A 25,205-nucleotide genomic window follows, 5' to 3' on the forward strand; every position below is an offset into this window, starting at 1 on the left:
CCCCCAATTAAAAAACAATACGATTTTTCATTTTCTGGTTCCGGTTAGGGTTTGTATCTGACATAAATAAGCCGTGCGTTGGCGTGTGAGGGGGACAATGTTCTTTATTCCTCTTAGCGCCAGGGAGATAGGCCGACTTCTCAAAAGGAACTTTGCTGACAAGCAGGGAGAAACAAAGACGCCCGCTCATAGAACCAGTCGCTATGGTTTTGGGCTCCTTTAACATCAGGAGCATCGCTAGCAACAGAGGGCGAGGTGACAAGTGTACGGGGCACGTTCATGAGCCTTGGCTACTCTGTGCCCCCCGCCCCAGCTGGGTCCCCGCCTCGGGGATTGGGTAAATGACTCATCTCGCCCAGAGATTAGGGGAAAGTGCTTCCCTCCAACTCCCGGGACCCCCTCCCACTTTTGTTTATATTTGGGATGGTGATACCCCTGAAACTTGAAGATGATATTGGCCCGTGGGAGTAAAACTAGAATTGGCAAAAAATGGACAGGACTGGCCATCAGCGGAAATGACCCCGAGAGTCGTGATTATGGGAAGATCGTTCAAAGTGACTTCTCCAGGCAGCAGAACTTAAGTGCAGCACAGGGGAAGTTGTGCGGGGCCCCAGTGTTGGGTGACTAAATTTCTGTCATTCAACAGGACGGGACACAAAAGAGAGATCAAATTGTTTCACAGAAAAATGAAGTGATGGATCCTCTAGCCCTCGATTTGTGGACCCAGGTTGATACACAGAGGTCACAAGATTGATTCAGAAGCAGGTCACAGAGTTGAGAGACTAGACGGAGAAGGGGGGGGTCCATGTGGTCAGGAAAGGGGGTGACAGGACGCAGCGACCTAGTACAAGTCACTGAGAACACACCGAGATTCCCACTTTGGAGGATGTGGCCTCTAGAGAAGGGACAGTACTTTGGAACCGGAATAAGTCGTGAAAATGTTCCATGGCCTGAGGAAAAAAAACCCTCAGGAGCATTCGATTCCATTTGCTCTGACTGCATATCTTCACTGAGCAACCTTCTGAGAGCTAATCTGTTTTCCCAGGTAACCTGGAGGGCATTCTGGCTTATTCGGTGTCTGTCTTGGAGAGTCTAATTAGGGGGGTCTTGAGGACCAGGTCAAATCAGGTCTCATCTATAAATTCAGGGGTCTGGTATGCATGTCTGGGAGCCAAGCTCCATACTACACTGAAGTTCTGCCAGTTCAGGATTTCTGGACACCTGTTTCGGGGCCGACGGTGAACCCTCCGGAAGGGGCAGAGTCGACGTGGAAACCCGGCAGGACCACAGGGGAGGGACGAGAAGCGGAGAGCACAGGACAGCCACCGGCCACGCTTGCTGAGAAGCGCCGCCGTGAGCCACGTCCTTGGAGCCTGGCGTGCCACTTTTAGGAATCAGTCCTCGGGAAACCACGAGAAGTGGGCAACGGGTTATGTTCACACTCATCAAAGCCTTGTTGATAACCGTGGGAAAAAAATCATCCACTTACCAACACTCTTGACTCTTTTTTTTTTTTTTTTTTGAATAAAGGGAAAGTGCCACATATACACCTCATTTGGATGTGTCTGGCGTCTTGGGAGCTTGACTAGCCTCCATCCTCCTATACGGGGACCTTGAGAGCTTGTGGGGAGGTTCTAGTATGGACCGCAGCTACTCGGATGCTGTTGAGCAACGAACTGTCCTTCTGGACCGGGGAAGGCCAATCTCACTTCAGAGACATTTAAATACAATAACAGAAAAATCCTGGGGTGCCCGGGTGGCTCAGTCGATTGAGCACCTGACTCCTGGTTTTGGCTCAGGTCATGATTTCATGGTTCGTGAGTTCAAGCCCCACGTCAGGTTCTGTGCTGACAGTGCAGAGCCTGCTTGGGATTCTCTCTTTCTCCCCCTCTCTCTGCCCCCCCCCCACCCCGTGCTCTCTCTCTTTCTCTCAAAGTAAATAAATAAACTTAGAAAAAATAATAGAAAATCCTGTCCAATAATATAGGACAACATAACCAGGAAAGAGTCAAACAGAAACACAATGATGGCTCAGTACTAGAAAAATATACTGCCGTCGAGCTGGGGGCTATTTGAGAGCAAGCATCCTGTGCCCAGCCCCGGGCCCTCCCACTGCGCCCACCCCTGGGCTTTTCCTTGCTGCAGACCAACAGGTGCTTGGTTCAAATCCAAGTGACTCTATATCACGGGCCTTTCACTCCAGGGGAAGGGCAGCTCCTTGCTCCCCGGTAGGCCCAGCCTCCTGGAATCTAGATTTCCAACATGTAGTAAAAGACTCGAATGTTCCCCCTGTGGCATTTCTCTTGTGTTTCATGTTTACATCCTCAGCCACGCTCATTTCCCAAAGGGATAGAGGAAGTCTGCCCCAGGCTTTCTGGGTGTTTCCCTCGTGCCTAATTATTACCATCCAGATTTTATTTGTTTAGCCCAAGCTTGCTTCAAAAAAAAAAAATTGAATCTGAGGCAGCTTGCAATAAAAGATATGATAAAAATCCAGCCACTCAAACGAGTATGAAAAGGGCTGACTTACATGAGGCGGTGAAAATCATGGCGACAAAGTGGAAGGGTAGCTGTCGGGGACTGGGGGCGAGGGGCGGGGAGTTATTGCTGAATGGGGACAGGCTTTCAGTTGGGGAAGATGGAGAAGTTCAGGAAATGTTTGGGGTGCTGTGTACACGACAGTGTGCGTGTACTTAATGCCCCTGAACCGTGCGCTTAAGCGTGGTTAAGGTAACTCATTTTATGTCCGGGGTCTTTTACCACAATTAAAAAAAAAAAATGTAACGTTTATTTATTTTTAAGAGAGAGAGACAGAGTGTGAGCAGGGGAGGGGCAGAGAGAGAGGGAGACACAGAATCCAAAGCAGGCTCCGGGCTCCGAACTGGTTACGGATAGGGCAGCCACGTAGAGATATACAGGGTGTGTATTATACGATTCCACCAATTACATAGCACCCTGAGGTCATGCAACGGGGTGACCCTAGATACTGGCTACATTTTACCCCCTTTGCCAAAAAAAAAAAAAAAAAGTAGAAACTGTGCTACACGCACGTGCGTGTGTATGCACACAGATACGTGTGTGTGTGGAAGGGGCAAAGCTCGTCAGTTAACTACCTAATATACATTCTCCCCTCTTCCTTAGTAACAGACCCCTGATTTTTTTACCCAGCAGTTATGTCCCTCCTACAAGACCACATTTCCTGGCCTCTCTTTGGCTACGGGAGGTAATAAGGGAGAAGAAGCAATCATTGGACAAGACTTCTGGGAAAGCTTAAGAGATAGACAAACACAACATGTCCCTTTTTTTGGCCTTTACTCCTGCTTCCCACTTGGAGCATAGATGTGATGGCTGGAGCACCAGCTGCCAACTTGCACCATGGGTCAACCTTGAGGATGGGATCCACATTTCAAGAAAGGCTGCCCAGAGAGCTAAAAGGAGCCTGTGTCCCTAAAGACACCCCAGAGTGGCCATGCCAGTCCTGGTCTGCTCACCCCACACACGTTGGGTTTCCAAAAGAAAGGTGTATATGTCTAGCTTGTTTACACCACAAATCAAGATGACTCTGAAGGCTCGTGTCCTTTCCCCATCAACAACATATCAAGTCCCTAGCTCAGTTGGTCCGAATTAGTCATGAGAAGGAGGCTTTTCTAACACGGTCACTTTCTTGACCAGGAAACTCCCATCGTTATGGGCAAGCAGGTGTTCCCGAGGCCTTCCTAGCTCCCCCATGACAATATAGAGCAGCCCAAGGAAAGGTCCTTCTACGCGTGCACGTTCCCGGATGCACCCAACTCTACCTGGTCCACACCCACCCCTCTGTGGAATAAAGAGAGCTCAGGGGCCATGTGCATTTGGCAGCTTCCTTGCCTATAAGTCCCCCCCAGGAACTTCCTTTCTTTCGCGCTAGGAATGCACGGTACCGTAGTGAGTGTGCACCCCTTAGCACAACAGCACTCTCATTTCTAGTCAGTTACCAGCAGCTGAACGCAGTTCCTAACCGGTGGAGTGTGAATCTTCGACCCGTTGGAAAAGGTGGTTCTACAGAGGGGTCCCATAACTATCCTAACAGAGCAGTGAAGCCATCCCTCTGTTCCGGAGAAGTTCACGGTCAACATGTCCTTGGGACTGGTGCCACTCAACGTGTTGTCCGTGAACTCGGTGTCAATGCTTATAAATTCTAATGATCCGATGGCAGCCAGCTCTGGTGTCGTGCGGGGCTGGAGGGAGGGTCTCAAAGCCAAGTCTAGTGCACTGGTATTGAGCCATGACAGATTTTAAGAAAATAAAAATAAAGCTGAGCCTTCACTGCAGAAAGTTGGGAAGGCTTTGCTTCACTTCCTCCCCCTTGGAGACGTGTTTGTTGGCCGTGTGGAACAGAAGGCACTTGGGGATTTAGCTCGCCACGGCAGTCAGGGCCCTCAGGTACCGGCAACAGAAGCTAGGTTGGGTCTTTAAAGTTCATTACGAATATATATCTCACTAGGGAAGAGTGGTGGAAACTGAGTCTCCGAGTTAAACTTCTAGGAGCAGTGCCCCAAAGCAAGCTGCAGAACCGGCATGAGAAAGAAACCGTCGCACCCACTGGCACGAGCCAGCAGTGGGCGTCAGCCTCTGTTTCCACCAGAAATCAGCAGGTGCGTCACAGCTGTATTGAACACGCAAGCCCGAAAGGAGGACAGGGATGCCATCCTGACCCAAGGAAGGATATTTTCTTTTTTTTAAAAAAAGTCAATATTTCTTTCTGAGAGACAGAGCACAAGCAGGGGAGGGCCAGAGAAGGGGGACACAGAATCCGAAGCAGGCCCCAGGCCCTGAGCTGTCAGCATAGAGCCCAACGTGGGGCTCAAACCCACAGACCATGAGACCATGATCTGGGCCAAAGTCAGACGCTCAAACAACTGAGCCATCCAGGCACTCAAATGCAGCCCCCAAATGAAAAACTATAAAGGATCAACTTGACCATATCGAAATTTAAACCTTCATATGACAAAAATTGAAAAGCTGGCAATGAACATTCTAGTCACTGTTCAATAAACAGCAGCTTACCTCTGGGCTTCACCTTCTGCCCAAATACCAAGCCAGGCACAGACTCCGTTGCCTCAGATGGAACCTTCAGTGATCTTCCAAGCTGATGCCAAGAAGGGATGGTGTCTTTCGTGAAAAGGAGGACAGTTACGGCACAAGACAGTGCATTTATCGTTGCACAGAACTAGCAATTTTCTGAGTCTGAATGAGCAGCTTGCGTGTGGAAGCGTAAGAAGTTTATTAATTACACAGTTCCCCTAGCAGGTGGGGGTATAGCTCAGTGGTAGAGCATTTGACTGCAGATCAAGAGGTCCCTGGTTCAAATCCAGGTGCCCCCTTTGAGAGCATGCTTTTTTCCTCCTTGAACTGCAAGGACGAAATCAAGTTGTGTGGACACCAAACTCTAGTTCCCTTCACAGGACAAGGCTGGTAGAGTCTACGAGCCGGCACATTTATGGCCACATCATAGATGCAGGGGCCAGTCAGGCTCTCAGCGCCACCTTGAAGACCAAGGACAAGACCGAATCTATCCCCAGTGCCCTCTCTGAGGGTCTGTTTCCCCAGGACCACAATGGTACCAATTTCAGTAGCATCCAGGGTCCAGTCCAGAAACAAAAGCTGCCTCCATTATTTGAGCAGAGTATTTAATAGAAATAATCATAGGGGGGCGCCTGGGGGGCGCAGTCGGTTAAGCGTCCGACTTCAGCCAGGTCACGATCTCGCGGTCCGTGAGTTCGAGCCCCGCGTCAGGCTCTGGGCTGATGGCTCGGAGCCTGGACCCTGTTTCCGATTCTGTGTTTCCCTCTCTCTGCCCCTCCCCCGTTCATGCTCTGTCTCTCTCTGTCCCAAAAATAAATAAAAAACGTTGAAAAAAAAATTTAAAAAAAAAAAAAAGAAATAATCATAGGAATGTAAGCTGGTGCAGCCACTCTAGAAAACAGTATGGAGGTTCCTCAAAAAACTAAACATAAAACTACCTATGACCCAGCAATTGCACGACTAGGCATTTATCCACGGGATACAGGTGTGCTGTTTCGAAGGGACACATGCACCCCCATGTTTCTAGCAACACTATCGACAAGAGCCAAAGGATGGAAAGAGGCCAAATGTCCACGGATGGATGGATGGATAAAGGAGGTGTGGTCTATACATACGATGGAGTATTACTCGGCAATCAAAAAGAATGAAATGTTGCCATTTGCAACTACGAGGATGGAACTGGAGGGGATGATGCTAAGTGAAATTAGTCACTCAGAGAAAGACAGATATCGTACGACTTCACTCATATGAGGACTTTAAGAGACAAAACAGATCAATTTAAGGGAAGAGAAACCAAAATAATACAAAAACAGGGAGGGGGACAAAACATAAGAGACTCTTAAATATGAAGAACAAACAGAGGGTTTACTAGAAGGGGCAATGGGCTAAGTGGGTAAGGGGAATTAAGGAATCTACTGCTGAAATCATTGTTGCACTAGATGCTAACTAATTTGGATGTAAATTTAAAAATAAATAAATAAATAAATAAATAAAATTTAAAAAATTTTAAAAATAATAATAATCGTTAACCAGTGCATCAGGGTCCAAAAGCTGCTGCAGCCAAAGACCACGAGCTGGGAAGCCTAGAACAACAGAAATGTATTGTCTCACAGCCCTGGGGGCCCGGAGTCTGAAATCAAGGTGTGGGCAGGGCTGGGTCCTCTCTGAAGAGGACGGTCTTCCCTCGTGTCTTCTAGCTTTCCGTGTCCGGTGGCAGTTCTTCGAGTTCCTTGGCTTGGGGACACACCGCCGCGGTGACATGTCTCCTCGGGAGGACACAATTCAACCCACAACCACCAGAACTCCGAGAACTCGAAGACAAGAGGCCGCTATCACTCTAGGGCTGGGGGAGCAAACAGAAAAGAAGGAACTTGTTAAATCTCACAGGCTTGGGGAGGATCTCGGTGGGCCCCCGACTCAGATCTCTAAGGAGGCACTGGTGGCCCTGAAGAGTCGGGGCAAGGCTGGTCCCGTGAACGCCAAACCGCAGGTGGCAATCCCGGACGCTCCTGAGACGGACTGTCGCTGCCCAGTGACACCGACCGGAGCCCCAGCGGGCAGAACACGGGCTTCTTCCTTCTCCCACCCTCCGGGCTCCCCCGAAGAGCCCTTCAGGGGAACAATCAGGAAGCCCCCTGGCAAAGGATAAGCGTGGTTTACAGAGTCCCGGAGCCAGCATCGCAGAGCGGGGCCCAGAAAGGGGCACTTGGAACTGAGGGGCCATCATTTCCCTAATCATTTCTTCAGGCGGTTAAAAGGGTTGAATACGTGGAGATCCGAGGCCAGCAGAGGGGCCTGAGCCTGCGTCCGAGGGTAGAGCTCTGACCCCTTCTCCAGTCAGCGTGTCTTCTCCCTTTTTCAGGGTGTTCGTGCTTGGCCAGCCACTGGGCATTTTGATTCTCGGTTTGCAGGTGCTCAGCACAAAACCCACAAGACGGATGTTCCGAGAGATCTTCCCGGCTGTCGGGGAATGCTGCCCAAGTTGCTGCCCTCGCCCGGGACGGAGTTGTGAGTGAAAGCTGCTGCTTCGCAGGCAGGGAAAGGAGTGAGCAGTAAAGCAGGTCTGGCCACTCAGCCAACCGTGCTGAAGAGGCACCCGGAGCCTAAGCCCTGGGTGTGGCTGTGGAGGCAAAGGGTGTTAATTGGGCCTCACTGGTATAGTGGGGGGTATAGCTCAGGGGTAGAGCATTTGACTGCAGATCAAGAGGTCCCCAGTTCAAATCTGGGTGCCCCCTAGCGTTTTGGTCACCAGGGGTGGTAAAGAAGTTCCAATTTCCTCTCCTCTTGCTGAATCTGGTTTCTGAGTTTTCCTGCAAAGGGTGCAGAAGCAGAGATCACACACACCCAAGCGGGCAGTTCTGCTCAGGTGATGTGTTTGTCCCCTCCTCCCATCTTCCCACACGCCCCTCAGCTGGTCCCCACACTCTCCAGGGTGCACTTGGTCTCCTGGCTGAGGGCGAGGACTCTGTCCTTTGCAGGTAGCCAGAGGGAAATGTGAGATCACCCCTAAAAGGACAATATTTTGACTGTTGTGTGATTTCTCAGCAGTTGCAGAGGAAGCCAGAAGACAGCACAATAACACATTCTGTATGTTGAGAGGGAATCACAGTCAGCTTTGAATTCTATTTCCAGCCAAACTATTCTTCAAGAACATACAAAAGCTGAGAGAGTTTCCTGCCAACAGACCCTCGCTAAGGCAAATTTTAAATATCTACTTTAGAGAAAAGAAAAATGATCCCAGAATGGGAGGTCTAAGATATAAGAAGGAATGTTAAACAAAGAAATGATAAGATATGTAAATAAATCTAAAAATCATTGACCATTTAAAGCAATACTAAGATCTAATTTATTGTTTTTTTAAAAATATAAAACAAAGGGGCGCCTGGGTGGCGCAGTCGGTTAAGCGTCCGACTTCAGCCAGGTCACGATCTCGCGGTCCGTGGGTTCGAGCCCCGCGTCGGGCTCTGGGCTGATGGCTCAGAGCCTGGAGCCTGTTTCCGATTCTGTGTCTTCCTCTCTCTCTGCCCCTCCCCCGTTCATGCTCTGTCTCTCTCTGTCCCAAAAATAAATAAAAAATGTTGAAAAAAAAAATTTTTAAATATAAAACAAAAATACTGGTTAATAATAACATATAAAGAATGGAGTCATAAGAGTTACAGTGTCTTTATGTAATTTGGGAGGAAGATAAAGATGTTGACTAACTTTAGAATTTTAAGATTTGAATACAGAAATTTCTAGTATATCATTTCAAAAGTTGTGATTTGGGGGCGCCTGGGTGGCTCAGTCGGTTAAGCTTCTGGCCTCAGCTCAGGTCATGATCTCGCAGTTTGTGGGTTTGAAGACCACCTCGGGCTCTGTGCTGACGGCCTGGAGCCTGCTTCGGATTCTGCGTCTCCCTCTCTCTCTGCCCCTCCCCTGCTTGTGCTCTGTCCCTCTCTGTCTCTCAGAAATGAATACATGTTAAAAAAAAAATTGTTTTTAAGAGTGATTTTGCCAAGCAAAAGGGGATAAAAGAATGGAGGGTACATGCTACTCGTGTTGCTAACCACGCATTAATTCTAATAATTCATTTGTTGATTCTTTTAATTTCCTATGTATATACTCGTATCATCTAAGTAGTTTGGAAGTTTTATTTCCCTTGTTCCAATCCTTACTTTTTGTTTTTTTACCTTTTCATACTGACTAGGACCTCCAGTATAATGTCGAATAGGATGTTGATAGCAGATATCTTGACTCATTCTGATTTCAAATGAAAAGTTCTCAACATTTCACCATTAAGTACCTATTGTGAACTATACTTTTAATAAATGGTCTTTATCAGGGGCGCCTGGGTGGCGCAGTCGGTTAAGCGTCCGACTTCAGCCAGGTCACGATCTCGCGGTCCGTGAGTTCGAGCCCCGCGTCAGGCTCTGGGCTGATGGCTCGGAGCCTGGAGCCTGTTTCCGATTCTGTGTCTCCCTCTCTCTCTGCCCCTCCCCCGTTCATGCTCTGTCTCTCTCTGTCCCAAAAATAAAAATAAAAAACGTTGAAAAAATAAATAAATAAATAAATAAATGGTCTTTATCAAATTAAGGAATTTTCTATTTCTAGTTTAAAAGAATTTTTTTTTATCATGGATTGATGTGAAATTTTATCAACCCTCCCCTTTGATCCATTGAGGTAATCATACGATTTTCCTCTTTTAGTCTATTTACATAGTGAATTTCACTTATTGCTTTTTCTAAAATTAAACATACTTTGCATTTCCGATATAAATCCAACTTGGTCATGAAGTCCTACCCTTTTTATATATTTGTGAATTGGGTTAGGTAATAATTTATTTAATTTCTTATACCTATATTTTATGAGATTGGTCTATGCATTTTTTACACCATCCTCGTTGGGTTTTGGTATTAAGATTGTGCTAGTCTCACAAAAGGAGTTGTAGAATGTATCCACCTTTTCTATTCTCAGATTTTTACGTAAAAATAGTTATTGCTTATTTAAGTATGAGACAAAACTCGCCAGTAAGACCATCTCGTCTGAATTTTTTTATCAAAAGGTTTCAAGTAACAGTTTGAATAAAAGAACTATTTAAAAACTTAGATGACTGACTATTCAGTTTTTCTATTTTTTCTTGTGTCAGCTTTGTTAAGTTGTAGTATTTTTAAGTCCTTGATCAATTTCAGCATAGCATAGTGGCAAAGTCCTTGGACTCTTAAGGCATAATGCATGGGTTCAAATTCTGGGTTCTAACAAGAGGGGCCTTGGCGAAATTGATAAACTCTCTCAGCCTCAGTTTTGCCATATATAAAACGGGCATGATAATAGAAATGAGTACAATGATAGTGCCTAGTTTGTGGAGAGGTTACAAAAATTAGATAAATTAATAATCTTTAAAGTACATAAAATCATGCCTGCCTCACAGTAAGTTCTTTGTTTATGCTTATTAGATTTAAAAATTTTGTATATATTAATTTTTCATAGTGCTCAATAATCATTATTTTAAAGTCTAAAGAATCTGCAGTTTTTCTTTTTTGATTTATAATATTGCTTTATCTTTTTCTGCTTTCTTCTTTTTCTTAACAGTTTCACCAGAGGTTAATCCATCTTTTCTTTTCAAAAACCAACTTTGGCCTTGTTAATCCTGTTCACTGTGTGTTCGCTTTCTATTTCATTAATTTCTGTTCTTTTATTTCTTTCTCCTCTCATAGTGCTCTTTCATCCAGTTTTTTTTTTAACTTCTTGAGATGGATTCTTAGTTTATTTTTAATCTTCTTTTCCAGCATGTTGCTCAAAGCGATACGTATTTCTCTAAATGCCAATATAGTGTCCATCAATGGATGAATCAAGAAAATGTTACACATACACAGTGGAATATTATTCAGCCATTAGAAAGAAGGAAATCCTGCCATCTGGTGAAACTGGAGGGAATCGTACTAAGCAAAATAAGCCAGACCAAAAAAAAAAAAAAAAAAAAAGGTAAGTACCATATGGTATCACTTATATGTGGAATTTTTTAAAAAGTCAAACTCATAGAAACAGAGAGTAGATTGGTGGTTGCCAGGGGCTGAGGGGTGGAGGAAATGGGGGGATGTTGGTCAAAGGGTAGAAACTCTCAGTTATAAGATAAATAAGTTTCAGAGATCTAATGTACAGCATGGTGAATATAGTTAATAATACTGTACTGTAGGGGCGCCTGGGTGGCGCAGTCGGTTAAGCGTCCGACTTCAGCCAGGTCACGATCTCGCGGTCCGTGAGTTCGAGCCCCGCGTCAGGCTCTGGGCTGATGGCTCGGAGCCTGGAGCCTGTTTCCGATTCTGTGTCTCCCTCTCTCTCTGCCCCTCCCCCGTTCATGCTCTGTCTCTCTCTGTCCCAAAAATAAATAAAAAACGTTGAAAAAAATTTAAAAAAAAAAAAAAATAATAATAATAATACTGTACTGTATTCTTGAAAGTTGCTGAGAGTAGATCTTAAGCATCCTCTCTCTCTCTCTCTCTCTCTCACACACACACACACACACACACACAAAGGTAACTATCTGAGGTGATGGGTGTGTTAATTCACTTGATTGTGGTAACCATTTCACAATCTATACGTAAATCGTATCATTACATTGTACACTTTAAATATATTACGATTCTATTTGTCAATTGTACCTCAATAAAGCTATGGGGGAAAGAAACTAAACAAAATTTTTAATTATTCATGATGTTTCTGCTCCCTTCTGTTCATTAATGAGAAAGGTATGTAAAAATTTTCCACTCTAATTCTAAATGTTTATTTCTCTTTGTTATTCTGTCAAGTTTTTGCCTTACATATTTTGAAGCTGTGTTACTAGCAGCATAAAGATTAGGAATTCTTACATCTTCCTGATAAATTAGCCTTTGATTATTAATAACTGATCTTGTTGTCTCTAGTAACATTTTGTGTCTTTTTTTTTTTTTTTTTTTTTTTTTTGGTGCAAAAAGGTGATTTTATTAAAGCATGAAGACAGGACCCGTGGGCCAGAAAAGCTGTACTGGGTTGTGCAGAGTGACTGCTTAGACACTGTGGAGTTGGGGGAGGTGAGAAAGGTCATCTGTCACTGAGAAGTCACTGTAGTGATGGAGTCTGGGACACCGGTGGGGAAATCTGAAGTGGGTGGTCCAAGCGGGTGCTCTTTGATCCTTGAAATCCAGGGTGGGAGCAATATTTCGTGTCTTAAAGTCTATTTTGTCTGCTTTCTTTTCGTTAATATTCTGCAGTCATATATTTTTCATCCTTTTAGGTTTTAATCTTTCTGTAACCTCAGGTTGTAGTTGGTATCTTTTGTAAATAGAATATAGTTCGTCGGTTGCTTTAACCCCAATATGATAATCTTTGTCTTTTAACCTGGGGCACTAAACTTATTTACTTTTAATGTAATTGCTGATGTATTTGTATTCAAATCTACCTCCTTATTTTATGCTTTCAATTTATAGTGTTTTTGTTTTTCTCCCTTTCTTTCTTTGTTTGACTGAGATTTTTATAATGCTATTATTTCCCCCTGATAGTTTGAAAAATATAAATGATGTTTCTTCTCCATATGCATAGCTATTTCTCAAAGTATATGGCTAACCAATGGCTTTACCCTCTACACAAGTAATACAAGCATCTTACAATACTTTTAATTCCATTTACTTTCCTCCCAACCTATATGCAGCTTTTGCCTTTTTCATTATTCCATAAGTTGTGTCAACCTCATTATTGTTTTTTTTAATGCAGTCAACGCTCACTTAGATGTATTCAGATATTTACTGTTTCTCTGCCTCTGTCTTCCTTCCTACATCCGTTCTTCCGTCCAAATCATCTCCCTGCTGCTTAGAATATACCGCTTAGAATTTCCTTTAGCACATGCAGACTGTGGATGAGTTCTTTCCGTTTCTATTTGTCCGAAATTGTCTTTACTTTACCTTCGACTCATGAAGGATATTTTACCTGAGTACAGAATTTTATGTTAACAGTTATGGTATTTCAGTAGATGCAATTCCACTGCTTTCTGGTTTCCATTGTTGCTCTTGAAAACTCACTGTTGTGTCTCATTGGAACTCATTGAAAGTAATGGGTCTTCTTTTCATGATGTTTGTGAGTTTCTTGTCTCTGATTTTCTGCAATTTTACTACAGTAACTCCTAAGCTGCAAAACTGTCTTAGCCTCTGTCTCCTCAAATATTCCATCTACTTCATTTTCTCTTCCAGGAGTCCATTTCAATGTACATGAGACTTTCTCATTGTATCCTCTAAATTTATTACTCTGTATTCTGTGTTTGCTATGCTTTTCTCTCTGCATGCTTTCTAATGGACAGTTTTTCGTTCCAATGTTCTAATTCACGATTTTCTCTTTGGCTGAAACTATTCACTGAGAGTAACATGGACGTATTCATTGAGGTTTTTGTTTTTAAGTTTATTTATTTATTTTGAGAGACAGAGAGAACCAGTGGGGAAGGGGCAGAGAGAGATGGGGGACAGAGGATCCAAAGCCAGCTCTGTGCTGACAGCAGAAAGCCCACTGAAGGGCTCGAACTCACGAACCATGAGATCATGACCCGAGCTGAAGTCTAACACTTAAGCGACTGAGCCACCTAGGCACCCCCATTGAGATTTTAATTTTAGTTATTGATTTGTAGATATAAAATTTCTATGTTCTCATTTCATATCCTCTTAGTTATTGCTTATGCTTTCCAGCTTCCTACTGAAATTTTCAAGCTTGTCTCTTACCTTCTTGAAAACAGTAAGCATTATCTTTGTATAGTGTGTTTCTGGATGTTCTAATACAAAAGTTCCTGTGTTTAGTTCTGTGGCCTGTTCTTTCTATTGATTTTTATTGGTGGTTTTTGCCTCCTTGTGTACATAGTTATTCTTGACTGCCTACTGAACAATGTATTCAAAAATGTATTTGTAGGACTAATTTGAAGCCAGGTGGAGATGATAATATCCTTCCTTTGTTTTTTTGCAGGTATTTGAGGGGCTCTAGCAGTCAGGATACCTTAAGATAATTTCAAGGCTTGACTTTTCTGGGCCATTCGAATGACACAAAGACCAGCTACAAATTCTTGCAGGAGCTATTTTCATTCAGTTTACCTTCTAGGTGGGCCCAGACTTCTAGCCCCTAGTCCTGAGAGACTTCCAGAAGTTCACTTAGGCTCTCCCCTGCCTCTTCTGGACTGAGGCCCAAAGCAGCTTCTCATGTAGAGCTTCTCTTCCTGTTTCCCATTTGTTCTTTAAATTTTTTTTTTAACATTTATTTATTTTTGACAGAGCGAGACAGAGCAGGAGTGGGGGAGGGGCAGAGAGAAAGGAGGGACACAGAATCCAAAGCAGGCTCCAGGCTCTGAGCTGTCAGCACAGAGCCGGACGCGGGGCTCGAACTCACAAACGGCAAGACCGTGACCTGAGACGAAGTCCCACGCTTAATCAACCGAGCCACCCAGCTGCCCCATGTTTCGCATTTGTTCTGAATCTCCACCCATCTAACTAGTTAGCTATCTAACTAGTTAGTTCCTATCTAACCAGTGAGCTCTTTGAGGCTTTTTAAGTTTTTTAATTTATTTTGACGGAGAGAGAGAGAGAGAGCATGCTCGCATGTGTAGGGGAGGGGCAGGGGGGGAGAGACAGAATCCCAAGCAGGCTCTGCACTGTCAGCACAGAGCCGATGTGGGGCTCAGGCTCACAGACTGCACGATCATGACCTGAGCCGAAACCAAGAGTCAGACACTTAACCAGTTGAGCCACCCTGGCGTCCCAAAGCCCTTTGAGGCTTTTAATGAGCTGTTTGGCAACATTTCCCAGCTTCTTTATTTGTCCTCCTAGGAAAGATCATTTCAAATTACTTTTCTCTTTAAGGAACGTGGAGATTGCTCTGCAAGATTCTTTTTTTAATTAATGTTTTTATTTTTTTATTTTTGAGAGAGAGAGAGACAGAGTGTGAGCTGGGGGAGGGGCAGAGAGTGTGGGAGACACAGAATCCGAAGCAGACTCCAGGCTCCGAGCTAGCAGCCCAGAGCCCGACGCGGCGCTCGAACTCACGAACGGCGAGATCATGACCTGAGCCGAAGTCGGAGGCCTAACCGACAGAGCCACCAGGCGCCCCTCTGCAGGATTCTTCATACCCATCCTGCGTTTTAAGGAGGGAGCAGGGAGGATGCAGTGGGTCTAAGGCTGTGGTGGAGACAGCACCTCTGAGAAATCCCCAGGGAGAGAACAGAGGCTCTGCTTTTGATATGTTCTCTCATCCGCACAGTCCCTCCCGGGGAGTAGGAAGATGTATGTCCATACTGAACACGTGGAGGCAGTAAGAACAAAGAGATCGCCTTCTCTCTGGAGATTATAACAAGGTCGAGAAAAATGAGACATTAAGAGAAGGAAAGTGATGTCCCCCCGCAGGCCACGAAGGTCAAGAGTCCCCAGGTAGGTGGGAGCGGACAGGGCCGATTTCGGCAGCCTCTTCAGTCAAATGTGATCCCGGGAGCTATTGTCTGGATGATGCTCAGGGACGGATTCTTGGGGCTGGTCTTGGTGCAGATCCTAAATTCTCATCCCAAGACAGAGCATTAACTTAATGGAGGCAGTAATTCCAATACCTGCTTCAGTAACTTAAAAGGGAGGAGAGGGGGCACCCGGATTTGAACCGGGGACCTCTTGATCTGCAGTCAAATGCTCTGCCCCTGAGCTATGCCCCCACCTGCCTGTGGCTTCCCATCATCGCCTTTCCACCCAGGCACCGCACTCAGGCTCTCTGCGCGCCTGTGTTTTGCTCTCATCAGGATGAGTGTGGTTGTTTCTGGGAACCTCACACTCCGACCCCAAGCCTCGGGGAAGGTGCTCACTGTGTCACTCATTCACTCATGGACAAAGAACTTTCTGGAGGACACGGACAAGGAGGAGCCCGCTACAGGAAGAAGTAGAGGAGGCCAAGGAGGAATAAGTCCAAGGGAGGAGTACGAACAAAGATTTTTGTCTTGTTTTTTAATTTTTGTTTAGTGTTCATTCATTTTTTGGGGGAGAGAGACAGAGCCTGAGCAGGGGAGGGGCGGAGAGAGGGAGACAGCAGAATCAGAAGCAGGCTCCAGGCTCCGAGCTGTAAGTAGGTATAGGGCCCGACGCGGGGCTCGAACTCACGAACCGTGAGATCATGACCCAAGGCAAAGTTGGACGCTTCACTGACTGAGACACCCAGGTGCCCCAAGAACAAAGAATGTTTTTAATAATTTTTTGTTTTTAGAAAGAGAGTGGGGGAGGGGCAGAGAGACAGACAGACAGACAGACAATCTTGGGCTCCATGCTGAGCGCAGAGCCTGATGCAGGGGTCCATCCCACAACCATGGGATCATGACCTGAGCCAAAATCAACAGTCGGACACTTAGGGCGCCTAGGTGGCTCAGTCGGTTAAGAATCAGACTCCTGATATCGCCTCAGGTCGTGATCTCACAGTTCGTGGGTTTGAGCCCTGCATCGGGCTCTGTGCTGACAGCACGGAGCCTGCTTGGGATTCTCTCCCTCTCTCTCTCTCTCTCTCTGCCCTTCCCCCACTTGCTGTCTGTCTCTCCCTCTTTCCCTCTCTCTCAAAATAAATAAGCATTAAAAAGAAAAAAGAGTGGGACACTCAACTGAGCCACCCAGCACCCCCAAAAATGTTTTTAAAGATTGGGTCAGGTGTATCTGCACATCAGTGAGGCTGGAGAACGAGGTCACAAGGAAGGTGTGCCAAGAAACGTTCTGGAAGTCTAGATTCCTGCTAATGCAGTGAGGGTGCTCCCGGACACTGTCTGTGGGGGACAGCCTGTGGGACAGCGTGACCAACCGTGCCCTCATGGAACCCTCACCGCCACCCTAGAGATGAGGACAGAACAGGACCCAGACACCCGGCGGCATCAGAACTGCTGGCCTCTTCTTTATGACTTCATGGCCAAAAGTGACCTCGGCAAGGGGGCACCCGGATTTGAACCGGGGACCTCTTGATCTGCAGTCAAATGCTCTGCCCCTGAGCTATACCCCCAGGCCTGTCTCGGAGCCTTAACTGCACCTCTTGGACTGTGCAGTTGACTTGTCCCTGGACCGTGACAGCCAAGTTCCTGGAGGCGGGCAGCCTGCCCGATGACAGCCCGGCTCTCCCTCTCGTCGCTCACTCCTGCGTTCACATCTCCACACCTACTAACCAGCTCCCGCGTGCCAGGCTGGTCCTCCCTTCGCCTCCCCACTTCCTCCTCCTCCCTGAGCTGGGGCGCTGAGGCGAGGGGTCTCTGTCCGGGTAGAAGAGCAGGTCCGGGACAGGAAGCTGGTCCCGACACCACCCCCCGAGACACAGAGGACCCCTTTCTCCCTTTCCACCATACGCTCACCCGCTCAGCCCCGAAATACCGTGCGGGAATCTGGGGAACAGCTCCAGCTTCCCGCTCAAGGAGGGGTGTCCGCCGGGATCGCTTGTGAGCCCCCAGGGCATGGAAAGCCACGGGTCCCAAGACCGGAGCAAAGGCAGGTCGCTCCGTGTGGGCAGCGAGAACGGGGAGGCGGCCAGGGGAGGGGAGGGACGGTCCCCTGATCTGAAAGGCTGGGCACTGGCGGGGGACCCAGCCAAAGAAGGCTCTTCCCACCCTGCCCCCACCCACCCGAGTCCCTATCAACCCCTCCCGGTGCCTTTCCCCCGGAGAAGGAGTCTTCCATAGTCTATGCCGCTCGCAGGGCTTTGGGGAAGTAGCCCTTTGGGGCAGAAATACTGAGGCAGGCCCCAGAGCCCCCGGGCTGCTGTGCGAAGTGGCTGAGCACCCGAAGTGAGTCCACACGTTTGGTGCTCTCCCCCTGAGGCCGCCGGGACACCCCAAAATTGACCGCAGACCCCTCCCATCGGGTCCACCGGCCCGTTGACCCAAGGGGGTGATATTTTTAGTTCCAACTGACTGTAGGGGAAGGAGGTGGCAACCTGAGGCGGACCAAGGGGGACCTGGTCCCTGGCTAGGCGTCCTGGGGCCTGCCCCCCCCCCCCCCTTCTACGGAACCTCCGTGAACCCAGGCGAGCCCAGCCGGATGGGCACCTTCCCCGGCCAGAAGGCCGGCAGTGAGGCTGCTGGCTGGCTCCCGCTCCGCGTGGGTCTTCCGCCCCTCGGACTCCCTTCCCACCCCGGTGACATCGGGTGTCACGCCAGCGCCCTCTGGGAAGAAGACTTGTTCGGACAGTTGCCCCAGAAGTGGCTCCAAGGGCTGAAAGAGCCAACGGTGTGCCCCTGGGGCTGGCAGGACAGGGAGGCGGAAGGAGCTGGCGTGGGTGCAGGGGAGAGAGGCCTCTGGTTAGGCCTGGCCCCTCGGGAGGTGGCCAGAAAGACAGACGCTATGAGGACAGTCGCGGCGGAGGCGCTGGGGAGAGGGAAGGGGCCGTTGACACTGTTTGAGTTAACTGTGCTCACTGAGAACGAAACCCCACGTAAACATGGCCAAAATGTCCAATTACTCAGGAGAGCAGGGCAGGTGGGTTCTAAGCAGTGCAGGGCCGTGCCGTTTCGAACCCGGTGACTCGAATTCTAACAGAACGGGGTCACGGCAGCCGCGGGGAGAGATGACAGGACGGGGAGGCTCCCCGACCGGTTTGTGACACAAAACGTTCAAAAGGTGGTGCTCCTGCTGCATCGTGTTGAGGAAGAAATGGGCACTTTTTACACCGTCATACCATAAAACAGAAATATTCGGGTTCTTACGTGGAAAATTTCATAAAGCGTTTCCTGATATGTGGTATTTCCAACCATTAAAGAAAACTGGCTTCTCTCTGAGATTGAGAGCCGGGGGTGTGGCTTTGAATTAGGCAAAACCTTTCTTTCTTTCTCTTTCTTTCTTTCTCTTTCTTTTTTTCTTTTTCTTTCTTTCTTTCTTTCTTTCTCTTTTTCTTTTAAAGATTTTATTTTTAAGGAATCTCTCCACCCAATACGGGGCTCGAACTCACAGCCCCGAGATCAAGAGTCGCACCCTCCACCGACTGAGCAAGTCAGGCGCCCCAAGTTAGGCAAAATTTTCTTAGACACGACACCAAAAGCTCAGTCGATAAACCGGAATTCATCAAAATTAAGCACTTTCGGTCTTTGAAAGACACTGTTAAGAGAGTGAAACGACAAGTCACAAACCGGGAGGAAGTGTCTGCAAGCCGCGTATCTGACACAGAACTTGCGCCATTAAATACAGAGAACTTTCAAAACGGAGTCAGAAGAAAACAACCCAAATGAAAGAAATAAAAAACGGACAGAAGACCTGAACAGACACCTCACCAAAGAAGACGTATGATGGCAACAAGCACAGAAGAGTATCTTCCACATCATTGGTAATGAGGGAAATAAAAATTAAAACCACAATGAGATCAGGACGCGTGGGCGGCTCGGTCGGGGAAGCGGCCAACTCTCGATTTCGGCGCCGGTTATGATCTCACGGTTGGGAGACGGAGCCTCAAGTGAGGCTCTGCGCGGGGCGTGGGATTCTCTCTCTCCCTCCCCCTGCGCCCCCACCCCCACCCCCACGCCAGCTCGTGCTAAGAAACGACACCGACGACAACACAAGCCACGATGAGATACGACTGCGTCACATTAGAACGCACATCAGGAAGACTGAAGACTGGCCATACCGAGTGTGGGTAGAGCCTGGGCCAGCCACCAACAGCAGTGGCTCAGTCGGTTGAGCGTCCGACTCTTGATTGGGCTCGAGCCCCGCCTCAGGCTCTGTGGCGAGTGTGGGGTCTGGGTGGGATCCTGCCTGCGCGGCCTTCAGGATGCTTCCTCACCGGCCCGGATGGCCCGGGCCTCGGCTCCTCTGCTCTCTGCTTGTGCATCCGTGGTGATGAGCCTCCCCCATCCCTGGTCCCGCAGTGCCTTGACCTCGGCTCCCCCGCGGCCGGAGGACACACAGCGGGGACCCACACGCAGAAGCTGGAACTCTGGAGGCCCCGTCCTCACTCACCGCCATCTCTAACCCTCCCCTGCACGGCGTCCGCCCTCCTCCCTGCGCCCTTCTCCTTCCCTCTCCCCCACCGCTGTTCAGCTCTTCCCACCTCCCTCCGGCCTCCTACCCAACACAGAGGCCATGCTTCGCCACCGGTCGGCTTCCCTGGTCTGCTGGGGTCCCAGGGAGGGTGGGACCGTGGGGACCAAGGCCGCTGTGAGCTCCAGGTTCTGGGGGAGCCTGTACCAGCCGTGCTTTTTATTCTCCGTACAGGCCGATCTCATTGTCTTGCGCTCTGCTTTCTTGTGCTTCACAGATCCTGTCTTTTACAAATGGAAGGTTCAGGACCTCCGCGGAGGACGTCACTGCGGACGCGGTGGAAACCGCAAGAGAACTGGGATCAGAAGTGGAGCCTGAAGAGGGGACGGGGTCGCCGCCATCTCAGGATGAAACCTGGACGGACGAGGAGGAGCAAAGAAAGCGGCTTCCTGAGGTGGCATCTCCTCCCGGTGGAGATGTGGCACGTGGCCACCTAAAGACCCTGTTTCCGGGCCTCCCCTGCAAGCAGATGCGGTGTGTGGCTGGTCATCAGTGCGATGTGACAGGCTCTGCGTCCACAGCTACGTGACACGGGGCAATGCACTGCCCGGCGCCTTGGTCTCTTTATCTATAATGTGAGTAAACAAAAGGTTGTAATGAGGCTTCACCTGGTCGGTACCGATAAAATACATTGTAAGTACTAAATATGTGCTTATTAAATAAGAAGTAAATAGGGGCACCTGGCTGGCTCAGTCGGTTGAGCATCCGACTTCGGCTCAGGTCATGATCTCATGGTTCATGGGTTTGAGCCCGCGTCTGGCTCTGTGCTGACAGCTCGGAGCCTGGAGCCCGCTTCGGATTCTGTCTTCCTCTCTCTCTGCCCCTCCCTGCTCACACTCTGTCTCTCTCTCTCTCTCTCAAAAATAAATAAACATTAAAAAAAATTGGGGGGGAATGCAAGCTAGTGCAGCTACTCTGGAAAACAGTATGGAGGTTCCTCAAAAAAACTGAAAATAGAACTACCCTGGGGCGCCTGACTGGCTCAGTCGGTTGAGCATCCGACTTTGGCTCAGGTCATGATCTCACGGTTCGTGAGTTCAAGCCCTGCGTTGGGCTCTGTGCTGACAGCTCAGAGCCTGGAGACTGCTTCCGATTCTGTGTCTCCCTCTCTCTCTGTCCCTCTCCCCCTCACGCTCTCTTTCTCTCAAAAATAAATAAACGTTAAAAAAAAATTAAAAAAAAAAAAAAAAAGAACTACCCTACAACCCAACTACCCTACGACCCAGCAATTGCACTACTAGGCATTTATCCACGGGATACAGGTGTGCTGTTTCGAAGGGACACATGCACCCCCATGTTTCTAGCAGCACTATCGACAAGAGCCAAAGTATGGAAAGAGGCCAAATGTCCACTGATGGATGGATAAAGGAGGTGTGGTCTATACATACGATGGAGTATTATTCGGCAATCAAAAAGAATGAAATCTTGCCATTTGCAACTACGTGGATGGCACTGGAGGGTCTTACGCTAAGTGAAATTAGTCAGAGAAAGACAAAAATTATACGACTTCAGGCATATGCGGACAAAACAGACGAACGTAAGGGAAGGGAAACAAAAATAATAGAAAAACAGGGAGGGGGACAAAACAGAAGAGACTTTTAAATATGGAGAACAAGCAGGGTTAGTGGAGGGGTTGTAGGAGGGGGGATGGGCTAAACGGGGAAGGGGCTTTAAGGAATCTAGTCCTGAAATCATTGTTTCACTGTATGCTAACTTGGATGTAAATTTTTTTAAAAAGTAAAACTAAAAGAAATTTTTTTTTTCAAGCGATAAATCAACGTTGACCTTAAAGGGCAAGAACACCGCCCGCCTTCTTGCTTCCTTCTTACTAGCTACAGACACGGGAGTGAGCCGTCTTGAACCACGGCAACCAGCCACATCTGAGGAAGGATAGAGCAACGAACTGGAAGCAGCCTGGGCCTGTGACACCAAGAGCCTGTCCGGGGACAGCACCAGTCACCACTATCTTGTCTAAGCTGCTGTTTCATTACTTTGTTTTGTTTATTCAGCCCGTCACACAGCCTGCATGCCACAGTGGTGGGGAGCAAATGTCCTCGGAGGGCTAAGTGACCTCACCAAGGGCACCAGTCTCTAAGATCTCTAAGACCCAAGGTGGGCACAGGGAGTCATTCCTGCCCCTCCTTCCTGGCTCAGGCATCAGGGTAGGCTCCCTTTTTGTTACATAAATGAGCGAATGGAGAACATTCCAGGCCACCGGTATCTAATGGCTATCCACACCATGCAAGGCTGAGCCAGATTCTGTCCCTAGGACTACGAGGGCTCAGTGTGTCCCCTTCTGCGGTGCCACAGTCATGCTGGGGAGACGGCCAGCAGGGCCACCAGGCTGGCTACACGACGGACCGGGCCCCGGACACCAAGTTCCCACCGTGCGGCCAGCCCAGGCTCCCAGAGAGTGACGCGGATCAAAACGCGCCCCACCTTTTCCTGAAGGTTCTTAGGACATTTTGTTAAGTGAAAAGCTGCAGGTCGGTACCCACGGCACGGCCTCCCTGTCGTTTCAACTCTGCGTCTATCCCCAGTTCCCACGTGTATGAAACTGCGTGAGAGAGGAGCCTGAAATGCCACACAGCAGAGTGACAGTGTGGGGGCCCTCGGGAGGGGTGCGGTGGGGAGGGCGGTCACCACAGAGAGCCCGTCAGCTTCACCCGCACCCTTTGCATTTCTCCGTGAGAATGTTCTCGTGAGGAAACATCTGCGGAGTCAAAATGCAAACGCGTGCAAAGGGTAGAGGCTGGTAATCTCTGTTCGAGATGGCCGACCCTGGTTCTCAAATGTGGACCTGCCCAGGGTTCCCTGAGGAACCTGTGGGAACCCCGACCCCACCCAGACATACTGAATGAGAACCACATCTGCACTTTTCCTAGGACTCCAGAGGAAGAACATGCCTGTGGAAGCGCCCAGTAAATAAAGAGGTCTCCGGCGCCCCCGTGTTCACAGCAGAGGGTACAAAAACAGCCCCAGAGGGCAAAGCCTGTCCTGGGGGCCAGGGAGGAAACAGAGCTCTCTCCTGTGGAGTCTGGAAAAGCTTACAGAGAGGGTGGAATGCAAGAAAGTAACTGTCAAAACGGCAGGGAGTTCTCAGGCTGCAGGACAGACCCAAGTGCCCCCGAGGATCTCATTCTCCCACCTCCCCAGTGCTCACTTGAGCCCAACTCAGGAGCAAACCCCAGCACCATGGCAGAGCTGGGGCCGGGGCCTCTGGCACAGGGGTACCTCCCTGCGAGCTGCCGCCGCCTGGAACCGTGGCCGCCGCGGCCTAGGAACAGCCCAGTCCTCCCGCAACGGCACAGGGGCCCAGCCTGGCGGCCGCGGGAGCCCCACACCACCTCCCCAGGCTCCTGGGGTGGGAGCGCTCACAGAGGCCAACGGAGAGCACGGCCTACCGCTCTCCCCCTGGCTGCTTCATGCCGCTGCAGAGGGCCCAGGTGATAGGCTCCCCTTTCTCATCTTACAGGAGACTCAGCATCGTGCTCAGTCTCCGCCTTCTTCCAGCTCTGAGGTCAATGTGACTTCATTCGCCTCCTCAAAGAACCTGCTTTCAAAGTCAGCCTTTCTCCCCAGTAAAATATCTGAGTCTAGAAAGCAGGGAACAGGTGTCTTGGCATGCATGACCTTGGGGTTCAGAGAGAAGGGGCCTCCAGGGTACTGTGCCCTGCTTCAACCAGAGCGGTCCCGCCTTGCCCTGGGTTACATGCTCCCAGCTGTCATTCAAATCAAGGGTTCCTCACCCCACCCCTCCCAAAAAAGGCTTTCAAAGCTGCATATTGATCAGATGAACTGTGGTCATCTGAGAGAGAAAGAAAACCGAGCTACTATTGGCTCATCATTCGTTTAACTGCCCAAAGGGCCGTGCAGGGTCCCGGGGAGGGGGGCCAGGACACCCGGATGTGGCCCCACCAGTCGGCAGCTCACTGCACCCTCCCCTGTCTCTGTTTCTCCACACGGGGGGCGGGGGGGTGGGTGGAGAGGGGACTCCCGATACCAGAATGCCCGTACAGGTGAGGGTGGGGGCTGGGCCTGCACTCGTCTTGAGAGGACAGGCTGTGGGGGCTCTCACGCTGCTCTGCCTCCCCCTCCCCTGGGGTCCAGAGGCTTGGTGGTGGCACAGTCTAGGAGGGAGGAAAAGGGGCCTAGGCCGCATGAAGGCGGTGATGGGGCTCGCCTCCGCAGGCCCTGCAGGGAAAGGGTGCCCGCTGGAGGTTCGGAGTAGGGTCCACCCCCGTGAAGATGTGTGGAGGACAGCACTGAGCTTGGGACACAGCAGAGCGCCCACGCTCCCCAGGCAGGCAGTACTCCTGACCAGGCCAGGAAGAAGGCTCTGGTCCTGCTGCCCCCACAGGGGACAAAGTGGAATCCAAGAAAGGCAGGGAGAACCCAAAGTCACTTGGTCCAGCCACCCAACCTGCCAGATGGGGAGACAGAGGCCCGGGACAGGGAGCGAGTCCCACGTGGAGGTCAGCTCTCGGTGCATGTACCCTGCGGCACAGGCCTACTGAGGCCCTCCCTTCCAGGCGCTCCCCTCAGCCGGAGGCCTCGCAGCACCCCGGGTCCACCTTCTGGAAGAGGAAAACCTGTGGCCAGGCAAAGGGAAGGAAGGCTCTGGGCCCCAGCCTCCCAAGGAGGAGAGAGGACAGAAAGCTAACTGCTGAGCCGCTCAAAGCAGTGGGAGGATTCAGGTGTGCAAGCTGAGACGGGAGGGGAGTGTGGAAGAGACAAAACCGGCCCAGCCGTGTCTCACACCGACACGCGAGCGCCCGCGCACTGGCTCTTCGCCCACAGCCCGAAGAACTTCATGTTCCAGGACTGAACCTCATTTTCTGGACTTGGGGCACCCCTGGAGAGCAGGCCCACAATAAACCCTTCGTGCAGCAGCTTCCTGAGAACTCACAGTGTGCAGCGAGTCCTAGAGGTGCAAGTACAAAGCAGGGGCGGCCTCCGCCCACCAGAAACGAACAGGCTGGCAAGTAAATGTGTGGGTACGAGCTGCCCCTGGGGCCACGGGAAGGGCGGTGTGGCCAAGAGCAGTTGCCAACTCACATTTAGTCTCCGTGAGACCCTGGGCAAGTCTTTGAACCTCCCTGCATCGCACTGCATTCTATTAAGCCGAAAAAA

The 25,205-nt window shown here is 49.4% G+C and overlaps 1 long non-coding RNA gene and 4 other non-coding genes across 5 annotated transcripts; 3 read left to right on the plus strand and 2 right to left on the minus strand.

Moving 5' to 3' along the window:
* The first annotated feature begins 5,291 nt into the window (after positions 1-5,291).
* On the plus strand, positions 5,292-5,363 carry TRNAC-GCA (transfer RNA cysteine (anticodon GCA)). Its single transcript has one exon. It is a non-coding gene; the product is annotated as a tRNA-Cys (tRNA).
* Positions 5,364-7,727: 2,364 nt separating this feature from the next.
* On the plus strand, positions 7,728-7,799 carry TRNAC-GCA (transfer RNA cysteine (anticodon GCA)). Its single transcript has one exon. It is a non-coding gene; the product is annotated as a tRNA-Cys (tRNA).
* Positions 7,800-15,670: 7,871 nt separating this feature from the next.
* TRNAC-GCA (transfer RNA cysteine (anticodon GCA)) lies at positions 15,671-15,742 on the minus strand. Its single transcript has one exon. It is a non-coding gene; the product is annotated as a tRNA-Cys (tRNA).
* Positions 15,743-16,986: 1,244 nt separating this feature from the next.
* Positions 16,987-17,058, minus strand: TRNAC-GCA (transfer RNA cysteine (anticodon GCA)). The gene has a single exon. It is a non-coding gene; the product is annotated as a tRNA-Cys (tRNA).
* Positions 17,059-19,544: 2,486 nt separating this feature from the next.
* LOC131508788 (uncharacterized) lies at positions 19,545-24,004 on the plus strand. Its single transcript, XR_009260148.1, has 3 exons — positions 19,545-19,664; positions 20,290-20,647; positions 21,840-24,004. It is a non-coding gene; the product is annotated as an uncharacterized LOC131508788 (long non-coding RNA).
* Positions 24,005-25,205: the final 1,201 nt, after the last annotated feature.

This window comes from Neofelis nebulosa, chromosome 4 (assembly GCF_028018385.1).
Source record: "Neofelis nebulosa isolate mNeoNeb1 chromosome 4, mNeoNeb1.pri, whole genome shotgun sequence".
Taxonomy (NCBI): Eukaryota; Metazoa; Chordata; class Mammalia; order Carnivora; family Felidae; genus Neofelis; species Neofelis nebulosa.